Source organism: Solenopsis invicta, chromosome 12, assembly GCF_016802725.1.
Source record: "Solenopsis invicta isolate M01_SB chromosome 12, UNIL_Sinv_3.0, whole genome shotgun sequence".
NCBI classification, from domain to species: domain Eukaryota; kingdom Metazoa; phylum Arthropoda; class Insecta; order Hymenoptera; family Formicidae; genus Solenopsis; species Solenopsis invicta.
The window spans coordinates 3,259,189-3,271,414 of NC_052675.1; positions in this window are offsets into that span (position 1 = coordinate 3,259,189).

Genomic DNA, 12,226 nt, shown 5'->3' on the forward strand with positions numbered 1-12,226 from the left:
TGTTTGGTCAAATAATTCAGTACAATTCGGGCTCGGTGCGATGGTGCGTTATCATCATGCAAAATCCAAGAATTGTCGGCCCACATTTCCGGCCGTTTGCGACGTACAGCCTCTCTCAAACGCTTCAAAACGGATAAATAATATTCTTTGTTGACTGTCTGGCCCGGTGGAAGGTACTCATAGTGCACAACGCCTTGGCAATCGAAGTAAACAGTCAACATCACCTTCACTTTTGAGCGGCTTTGACGCGGTTTTTTCGGTTTCGGCTCGTCTTCGAAGCGCCACTCGGACGATTGTTGCTTTGTTTCCATGTCAAATTCATAGACCCATGTCTCGTCGCCCGTAATTATCCGTTTCATGAAGGTTGGATCACTTTGGGCTTCAGAAATCATCTCTTCAGCAACTGTCTTTCGGTGGTGTTTTTGCAAGAAATTCAGATCCTTCGGAACGAGCCTGGCTGCCACGCGTCTCATACCCAAAACATCAACCACAATATGCTGTGCCGTTCCATATGCAATGCCAAGTTCACTAGACATCTCTCTTAAGCTGGTATGACGATTTTCAAGCACCATTTCTTTCACTTTCTTCACGTTTTCATCGGTGTTCGACGTCGATGGACGTCCGGAACGAGGGAAATCTTCCACCACTGTACGACCACTTTTAAAGTCTTTTGCCACTCGTATGCTCTTGTTTTTGATAGAGCAGATTCGCAAAATGCTTTTTGCAACATTTTCAGTGCATGGGCACACGAAATTTCGTTCGCAACACAAAATTTCAAACAAACTCTTTGTTCAACAAAATTATTCATGGTAAAATGCGGCAAAATGAAAAAAGTTGACTGATGTAAACAAACGCCAGGCAGACACTAATGATCGGATGACACTAAAACCTGACAGATGTGCGTCTTAAGGTCGTACCAACATAAGAAAAAAAAATAAACCGGTTCCCGCATGCGCGGTACTTTTAAATAAAAAATTCCCGGTACTTTCTGATCATAGGATATATATATATATATATATATATATATATATATGTATATGTGCGCGCGCGCGCGCGTGTGTGTGTGTGTGTGTGTGCGCGTGCGTGCGTGCGTGTGTGCGTGCGTGCGTGTGAGTGTATGTATTGTTTTTTAGTATTTAAATTGTTAATTATTTTATATATTTTAGATCCACAAAAACTATAAATCGAAGATTTCGAGGTAGTAAGTTTCATAAATATACAAAAAAAAAATGAAATAAAAAAAAAACGAAAAAAACTAAGAGGTGAACTGGACTTCTTATGCTGCAAATCATCAACGTTACATGGATGGTGGTTTTACTACTATTATAGCGAACCGGATATTTTTTGTTTAAATAATTTATTTAATGAAATTAATTAAAATTATTTGTATATACTTATTAAAAATAAATAAGAAGCAAAATTTATCCAATAAAGACAAATAAAATTATTTGTGTATGTTAAAAATAAATAAATAATTTTTATAAAAACTATTTTTTATTAAAACTATTTTTATGTATTCTTTTTAAAATAAATAAAATGAAAAAGAAATATTACATTTAAGCATATTATTATTATATTCCCTATTCTTGTCCACTCCTGAGAATACCTGAGAAATAAGAATGCGAGCAAGATTTAAGATAAGCCGCGGGAGAGCACAAGCAAGCGAGCGAGAATAGACCGCGCATATGGGTAAGAAGGATAAGGCGGATGATGCGTCGCCACACCACATCGCAGCGTCCGTTGCATCAAAGATATAAAGCGTTCGTGTGCGAACGAGCAGCTTGAGACGTGTACGAACGAGAGGGCAAGCGTACGAGATTATAATAAGACGCGTACAAACGAGAGGACAAGCGTACGGAGACGGAGTGAGAGCGCAATACGGGAGGGAGCGAGAAAACAAACGCACGTTCGCTTCCGTCATCTATGCTAACACCGCGAGGTAGCATTACCCCCTCCAAGATGCAATCAGCACGACAAAGAGAACATTGGCGTGCGAGCAAAAGGGCAAGCGTATGAGGAGGGAGGGAGAGCGCACGTATGGGAGGGAGCGAGAAAGCATCGTCTCGGTCAGTACGGCAAAGACGCGCGCCTGAAGCAAGAGAGCAAACACACGTGGGCTTCCTCAAGTGATGTCACTTATGCTATGATTAGCGCCGCGAGGTGGCATTGTCCCCCTCTAAAACGTGGTCAGCACGGCAAAAATACACGCCGTGAAATGTTTTTACCGCTCCCCGCGTGACATCATCTCGGTCAGTACGACAAAGACGCGCGCTGTAAAATTCCCCCTGCTCCGCACCCCGCTCAGACCTCTGAGTTCAAATCCGCCTTACCATCCTACTACAGAAAAAAGTAATGAACATTAACAAAACTACAAAGAACGACAATATGAACGATAACGTTTGACAAATAACGATAAAAAAACGTAACAAAACGTTAAATATAAGGTAAACTAAACATCAAAGAACGACAGTTGTGTGTGAAACATTATGTTATCAGATAAGCGTAAAGAAAAACAAAATGTTAGCTCCGACAGGCAACGACTGGTGGAGGAACTGTATGCTTCTGCAAGAAGAAATTTTCCACCAAGACGCGTTATAATTCGGGGATATGATGATCTGTAGCAAGTTGATGTGGTCGAGATACATCCGTACTCGAGCTCCAACAGAGGCTATCACTACATACTCACCGTCATCGATGCGTTGAGCAAGTTTGCTATAACGCTCAAAGCTAAAGGTAGAAAAGAGACTGCTGATGCTATTGCTGGGATAATTCGAGAGAGTGGTAGATGAAAAAGTTACAAACGGATATGGGCAAGGAGTTCACAACGCCGATGTGCAGAAACTCTTGAAGAAACATGACATCAATCATTATTCCACGTATTCAGTGTTGAAAGCATCTATCATGACGGTTCAACCAGACTTTGAAGAACGACATGTGAAAACAATTTACGCTCAATGGAAATTATAAATGGATCAACTTGTTAGCACGTCTTGTGTCAAATTATAACGCTCAAAAGTATCGAACAATCGGCCTATCGATGTTACCCGCGCAAATGCAAAAAAGCTGTTGGACACGGTGTATAACCACGTTAAGATCGCGGGTCCTGCAAAATTCAAAGTAGGCGATTCGGTACGCATTAGCAAGTACGTTTTTTAAGAAAGAATACACGTTCAATTGGACAACCAAAGTGTTTAAAATTTCTAAAGTACAAATAACTAATTCTGTGACATATCTACTCCAAGATTAGAAGGGAAAACCTGTCGCTGGGGGATTCTACGAATACGAGTTGCATCATGTCACTCATCCTGACGTGTACCTCATTAAAAAATGTTACGCAAAAGGGGGGATGAAGTTTATGTGAAATGGCTTGGATTTGACAATTCACACAATTCATAGATACATAACAATAGTGTGTTGTAAAATAAATTATACGACACCTTGTTATTATACTCATGTTTATTACAATATAAGAAACATATTTTGTATTGACATTTTGAAATATAAAAGTATAAAAAAATACAAAAATGTGTTGTTTATTTATGAAATACATGTATTACAATCGTATTTTATGATGCCCCCATGACAGCGTCGGTAGAATTAGCCCACACAGAACAAAATATGCAATAGATATTTAATGGACATCTACATATCTATGAAATACCCATATCTATTACGGATATCCATTAGATATGTATTAAATTGCCCACATAACCATATCCATCGAATATCTACTAAAGATGTCCATTGGATATCTGCGTGTTATCCACATATTTATATCTACCGAATAACTACGAAGGATATTCAATGGTTATCCTTGTGCTGTCCACATATCCATATCCACCGAATATCTACTGAAGATGTCCACTGGATATCTACGTGTTATCCACATATCCATATCCACTGAATAACTATGAAGGATATTCAGTGGTTATCCCTGTGCTGTCCACATATCCATGTCCAATAACTACGGTGGATATTCATTGGACATGCACGTGTTGTCCACATATCCACGTCCATCGAATAACTACGGTGGATGTTTTTTCATTCTCCCGTAATTTTTTCAATTGTTATGTTTGACTATCTGTACTGGTTTGGCCATGGGCAAGAACAGGTTTTAATTGTGTATAGTTTAAATATTAAAAGTATCTAAAGCAAAATAATGAAAGGCTAATGAAAGTGTTCACGCTAATTGGTTAGCGGCAACTTTCACAAGCACAACGCTGTTTAGTACGTTAATATTCGAGCTAAAACAGTTAGGGTAAATACGTGTATTAACGTACGTCATCAGATTTTTAACAAAAATGAGAAAAAAATCTCTTTAAAGTTTTACCGAGTTTGAAGCAAAATTTAACACGAACACACTGCTCTTAAAAAAAATCAACGTACGTATTTGTGTTAAATTTTGCTTCAAAATTTGAAAAATTTTTACAGAGATGTTTCATTTTTACTTTTTGTTAAAAATCTTTACCCTATTTAAAAATCCTGTTAAAGTCCTCCAATAATTTAAAGATATAAAATATAATTATTGTTGTAAAATTTTTATGTTATTTTCCTACAAAATAAAATTTTTATGTTATTTTCCTACAAAAATTACGTTAGGAACTTTGGCGGGAAGCAGGAAGTGACAGTGCGCGTTTTGTGTGTATGTGTATCTGTCGCGTGCCACGCGACGAAGCATCATTTTAGTTGATGTGTGTGTTCAGTGCAGTAACGCATTCTCCTCTTTCTTTTATTACGCCGTCCGATGCATAGATCGTGATTTGTTCCTGTGGCGCTATTCTGTAACTCTTAAGCCGGTATTCATAGTCGATTCTTATATTTAAGATCATCTTAAGTATCATCTTAAGATGCTATCAACCAATCAGAGAGCCGTATTAGCATCTTAAGACGTTACTTAAGACGATCTTGAAATAAGAATCAACTATGAATACCGGCCTTAACGACAGCTAGAGATATCGTTACGTGTCGTTTTGCAGCTTTTCTACCATGTATAATATCTACGCAACGACGCTGTAACGATTTCGAATTGTCGCTAAGGAGTTACAGAATCCCGCTACTGGGCAGAATATACTTATAGCAGCTGCCGCTTCACATTTTCGTGTGTGAGGGTTGATCTGTGTGCACCATATTGGACAACTTAATTCTTTCTGCCTTTCACGAGCCGTTTTCTTCGTACGTAAGTATTGATATTATAACTACTTTTTAATTATTCTATGTTAATATGTACAATAGCGACGGAAAGTATTTTGACAAGCACAATTTATAGAAAATAAATATTTATTTCTGAAAAAAAGTTATAACAAAGTTATAATATTTGTCCAAAAGCAACAATGCTGCTCAGTAGAAAAGAAAGAAAAAACAAATATCACATTTAAAAACGAAAACTGCGTTATTTTTTACATTTTTTAAACAAATGTAGAAAGAAAGTATTTTGACAAAACCATTATCTGTTGCAACTTCCAAACAAAATCTCTAATTAACCACCAAAAATTAATTTGATTACATCAAAAGTTTTAATATTTAGTGGCAAAGCCCTTATTTGATCACAGCTGCACATTTTGCCGGCATAGAGTCAATAAGTTTGGTGATCACAGTTAATGGTATTTCCTTTCATTCTTCTGCAAGACAGGCCATCAGATCTTGTTTTCTGAAGAATTTTCTTTTTCTAATCCGTCTATCTTCCCATAGATGTTCTATCGAGTTTAGGTCGGGACTCTGACTTGACCACTCTAGAACTTTAATCTTCTTAGACGTAAAGAACTCTTTTACATGTGCAGAGGTGTGTTTTGGATCGTTATCCTGTTAGAAAATCCAGTTTCTGGCAAGGTTGCGCTTAGCATAAGGGAGCATGTGATTCTGCAGTATTTCGCAATAACAAAATCGGTCCATGATGTCCTTCACTTCGACTAACGGACCGACTCCTGAACGAAAGAAGCAGCCCCAAACCATGACATGGCCACAACCGTGCTTAACGGTCGGTACCTAATACTTGGGGTCATCTCTTTTGTTCGGAGGTCATCTAATACGTTATTCCATCAGATGAGAACATATTAAACTTGCTTTCGTCGCTCCACAGCACCACTCCTGACTAGTCTAGTTTTTGTACTTTTGAGCAAATTCGAGACGCGTCTTTCTGTTCCTCGCGGATATGAATGGCTTTTTGGAAGAACGTCTGCCAAACAAATTCGCGTTGCGGAGGCATTGTTTTACAGTGGTTAAACTAATGTCAAGACTGTGATTCTCATTTAGATCTCTCTTAATGTCAGCTGCTGTCAGACGTGGATTAGCGACACTCATGCGGCGGATAATCCTAGATACGTGGTCAGTGAGTTTTGGCCCGACCTTTGTTTGTTGCTAACTGAGTCTGTGGACTGTTCTTTACGGTTCCAAACCGAGATTATTTGTCTGCTCAGATTAAAATTCCTCGCTACTTGAGCTTGAGATTTTCCATTTTTCAATGCTGCAATAACAGCCGACTTTATGTCGTCGGAGTATTCCTTTTGTTTTGGCATAGCTCTTGAACATAAACAAAACATAAAGTAAACAAAAACCGTAAATAAAGTAACTTACGTGAACCCCTGCGTGTCTCTTTTAGACAAAACCTTCTGTGTTAAAATACTTTTCGACTTACAGATTAAAAATAACAGCAGCACTTCCGAAACGAAACATCCACTCAATCAAGACTAATGTCACCGCTGCAGACTGCAGATAAGTGTTCACTAACAACAACTTCTAATCAACAGCGCGCCCGGCGTGCGCTTTATCTGCAAAAAATACGTTGTCAAAATACTTTCCGCCGCTACTGTATTATATATATTTTGTTGAAATATTCACACTTTGGCGCCATATGAGTTTGGGTAAGGCCTGTTCTACAATGCGTCGTATGTCAATGTCGTAGGCCGTGCGCCGTGGAAATTGACCAATCACAATTAAATACTCTCCATACATCTGACTGTGATTGGTCAATTCTTACGGCGCAGACCGATATGCAACGTATTGTAGAACAGGCCTTAACGTCGACAAGCACGGCGCTGCCGTGCTGTAGCAAGCAAGGTGACGTGACCGGCGCAATTTTCATCTGTCGCGGAGTGTTCACGGGCAGCAACACGGCAGCTTGCTCTTTTCTTGCGGATCGTCCATCGTCTCTAGTATTTCAAACAGACCTTGCGGCAGAATTGAGCGTTCACCCCTCGACAACGATCATTGGATCTCGATCTCGATCAGGTATATAGCGTTTGTCTGAAGGTCTTACGGACCTTACAGACACCGACCTTCTTGCAGGAAAGGTCTAACTACGCAATAAGTTTCTTTCTCTCTCTTTCTCGCCCTAGTAAGGCTTATTTACAAGAAATCGAGCAAGACTACGTTCCGTTTCACGCATCATACGCATAATGTATCATTTTGTCCTTGTTTGAACAAGGATAAAATGATATGCTATGTATATTATGCGTGAAACGAAACGTAGCCCAAATCTCTGTTCGAGCCTATGGCTCATCTGTTGTCAAAGCTTTTTTGTTCCAGCCTGATTGGACTTTAATGTGCACGATAATTATTTTTCTTTTTATTTTAGTCAACTTTTCGAGATCATTTATTCCCATTTTATCTGCATGTTTTTTTATATTTTATCATTTAATTCTTTTTTTTGTAAATGCAGTACTTAATAACATAATTTATTTTATCATCTCTTTTATTAAAACTTGAGATTTTGATCTAATACTAAAATTTATTCGCAGTTTTCCAGTTTTCTCAATTTTGAACGATTATTTGTTTTAATTGGTTTTTTTTTGCAAATTAGTCTCCTGCAATTTGTTTCCTTTTTATTTCTTTTATTATTTTAAATTTTAATGTACTTTTATCTATTAATGCAACTTTTTTATACAGAATGTTAAATTAAATTTACATTTTTTAGTAATTTCGCACTAAAACATACATGTAACATACGTACTTGAATTCCTTTAAAAATATATAGTTTTTTTTATTACTATTTATTTTTTCAGTTATAATGCTCATATTTTCAAAATTATTATTTTATGTTTCTGATATATCTATTTTCCTTAGTTTTTCAATTTTTGTTATTTGCGATTAAACATCTTAAATATTTTTAATGATTTTGCGAGTTAGGATTTATCTTACATTTATTATTTTTTATTTTACATTAACGTATACACGCTCCAATTTACGTCAAAGTTATAACATCGGTGTTAATAATTATTAATGTTAAGTACCGAGTTATTGCATCAATGTAATAACTTTGTTGTAAATACAATAGCGTTTAATATTAATAGCGTTATCTCCGGCGTAAATCAGACCACGTAAACGTAGTCAAAGATATAAGAATACATTAAAATTTTTCACGTTTGTTTTGCTTCATTATTTACCCAAACGTGAATACTCAATCTAAATCAAATAATTGCAGAAATTAAGTTGCTCGTCAATTGCTATTATGTTGCTTATAATTTAATGAAACAAAAATGTTTTTGTTAATTCAGTATTAATATGCTGAGTTTTATTGTCAAACAACGGTAGAACAATTGTTGCAACCAATGTTTATAGCAATCTGATAGCAATATGTGAACAACGATTATCATTCATGAGTTGTGAGCAACGTGTCGGCAACCGAATGGTAATATAAAGGTAACAAAAACATGCGAGTATTACTTTTATTCATAAGTTGTAAGCAACATGTCGGCAACCGAATAGCAACTCTACTATAATAATAATTGCTGAAAAGTTTTCAGCATTTAGTTGACAATGATGTGCATTATTATTGAGTGAGAGAAGTGCACGTAAACGCCAGTACCTAAGCGACCAACTGAAGCGAAGCATACTTGCGCATGCATCGCCTAACCTACTTTTTTACTCTTATTATGAATGTACATCATTTGTCGTTGTGTGTTTCATAAAACTAGTGAAAATTCAAAATGGCCCAGTGTCAGCAATGCATTTTCGACTTTTAGCAGCCACACTAATAGCATGGAAGGGGAAGACTAGTACAGTGCGTTGATTTAATGCCTGGGGTACCGATTTTAGGGACCACGTTTCTTTCTTTGTTATTTTTATGTTCATGATCGAATGCTGCGTCAACGATTACCGCAGCATTCATTCATGAACGTAAAAATAACCAAGAAAGAAACGTGGTCTCTAAAATCGGTACCCCAGGTATCAATGCAACGCACTGTACGTATGTATGTGGGCGCTTCGCGTATATGTGTAGAAGCCGCATGTCGCGCGCGGAGGGATACCGATTCCGTCGATGTGCGTATATACAGTCATGAGCTAAAGGGTTGCAACACTTTTTTTTGATGAGTTTTGGAACATATTCTTTGATGAGTTTTGCTCTTAACTCACTAAGCGCTCACCGATCTGCTCTATCTGTTGAACATAAGTCTTAATATGACACAGATTTTGTAACAAGATCTATATGGTATTTATAGAAGGGATATGAAAAGGATTAAAAATTTTTTTACCTGTTGTTTATGGCAATTTAAAAACACAATATGTTGCACGTCAGTTGTTCACAAATTGCTGAAAATCGTTGTCATTAGATTGCCGACGGATTTTCTACAAGTTTCTTGCATTGTCTGCAATTTGAGGGCAACCTAACAGCAACACTTGTTTCCTACCCATTGTTTAGATATTAAGGATTCCTGACGTGTTGCGCGCCAGTTGCCAGCAAGTTGCTGAAAACTGAGCTTAAAGTCTATTGGCAATAGATTGTTGGAAACTTGGCATTATTATATTTTGAAAATTGTTACTGACAAAAACATACTGAAAAGAGGATACTCCCTTCTGTTGCTTTGCTGACAACTTACGAGCGATATTTGTGGCAAGTTGCCGACAATTTGCAATCATTTGGCTATCTGGGTTATTATGAAAGAAATATATTTTAATTAAAGATAGTAGAAGTTTAGCAATTAAATTCGTATGGAATAAAAATATGTTATGTCTTGTAGGTTGTATTAGTCATGCCAAAACGAAAATTGCTTTCACAGATGTCAAAAAGACATTACCGACGATTGAAATGCAATGTGCGTAATATTGCAACTGCAGCAACTATAAGCAAAGATAAACAGTCATCCGAGTTAGATAGTACGTCATCAGATTTTAGTTGTAACATTGAGAATACGAATACTAATATCAATAACGATTTTGATCAGATAAATGTTGCATCCAGAAATAAATCATTACACCGATATAATATTTGTGACATCCACAATGAAAATGCTGCATATAATTTAAATTACGAGAGCAACAATATTTTTGAAGAATTCTTTGGCACTATTAAACCCACTTTTAATAACAAGGAAAGTTCTAATACAAATTTATCTGTTGTTTTATCAAATTGGGCAGTACAATTTCAAATAACACATGCAGCAACTACTGCATTATTGTAGATTTTGAGAAAATATGATTTTGCCAGCAATTTGCCAAAAAACTGTAAAACATTATTGAAAACACCAAGATCTACAAAGATATGGAGTGTTGCACCAGGACATTATTTTCATAAAGGCTTAAAATCTGGAATAATGGAATTTTTACAAAAAAATGATGTTGATCGAGATGATATTGATTCAGTTCAAGCGCAAATCAGTGTAGACGGACTACCAATTTCAAAATCCTCTTCTAATCAATTGTGACCTATTTTAGGCTCGGTGGCACCCAACTTTCATACAATTATTATTGATTGTTATTTTGGCTTCAAGAAACCATATGATTGTAACGAATTTTCACATGATTTTGTGGATGAAGCAAAAATTCTTGTTGTTGATGGACTTCAATATAAAGAGAAACATATATCTATATCAATACGTTCGTTAATTGCTGATGCACCGGCAAAATTGTTTGTTACCGTTACAAAAGGGCATACTGGTTATTTTAGTTGTTTTAAATGTACAACTGAAGGCGATTATATAGATCGAAGAATATGTTTCCCTGATCTAATGTTTCCCTGATAAATTTTTCTAAACGGACAAATAAAAGCTTTCTTGAACTAGTTCAAACAGAGCATCACACTGGGAGGAGTATATTATTAGATATATCAAATTTTGGACTCATAAGTCATATTCGACTGGATTATATGCATTTGGTTTGCATTGGTGTTGTAAAAAAAATGTTGAATTTTTGGTTATCCGGGCCATTAAATGTACGATTGCCAACACAAATAGTAAACAGCATTTCAGAATTATTGACTAAAATGCGGACATCAATACCCGCAGAATTTGTTCGTAAACCAAGAGAATTGCATTACTTAAGCTTATGGAAAGTTACAGAATTGAGGCAATTTCTGTTATATACTGGCCCAATTATTTTTAAGAATTACATAACTAAAGATATTTACAAAAATTTTTTAACGTTGCATGTTAAAAATGCTATTCGGCTATTCGGCTATTGTGTTCTTCAGATCTTTCGTATGTTACTTACGCCGAATCTTTACTACAACACTTTGTTTAATCATTTAAAATCTTATATGGACCACAGCACATTTCTCATAATATACATGCACTAACTCATCTAACAGATGATGTTAAAAAATTTGGCACATTAGATACGTTCAGCGCTTTTCGATATGAAAATTATTTAAAACAAATAAAAGAATTTCTTAGGAAAGCTGAACGTCCATTGCAACAAATCCACAACCGTTTAACTGAATTAAAACATTGCTTATCGTTTGAAAAAGAGCTGAAAAAAAGAGGTGTATATGGAGAACACAATGCAGGCCTAATCTTGCCTGGAATATATAGTCCTCAGTATTCAAAATTTATAACAGCAGATTTCATTTTATCTATTCAAAATCCAAATAATTGTTGTAGTTTAAATGATAGTTTGATTATCGTCATAGAGAACATTGGTACCACGACTGCCAATGAACTTTATATTATTGGTCGAAAATTCATTGGTTTGAGTAACTTGTATACTGAACCGTGTAATTCATTCTTGTTGGGAATATATAAGTCGAAAGAATGTGGATATTTATCTGGCCTCTAACGTTTGTTAAAACAAAATATGTAAAATTTAAATGCAATGATGTATTCATACTTGTACCATTGTTGCATACAGAATGTACGTATAGTATATCTATTTCTCTTGTTATTATGTACGTTTGGCATTTGTATTTTTTTAGATTTCAGGATTAGAAATGGCTCTTAATACACATACATTCCATCTGGTAGAATTTCTTGATGGGTTACAAATCGTACCGTATAATTGGATACAAAATGATAAAAAT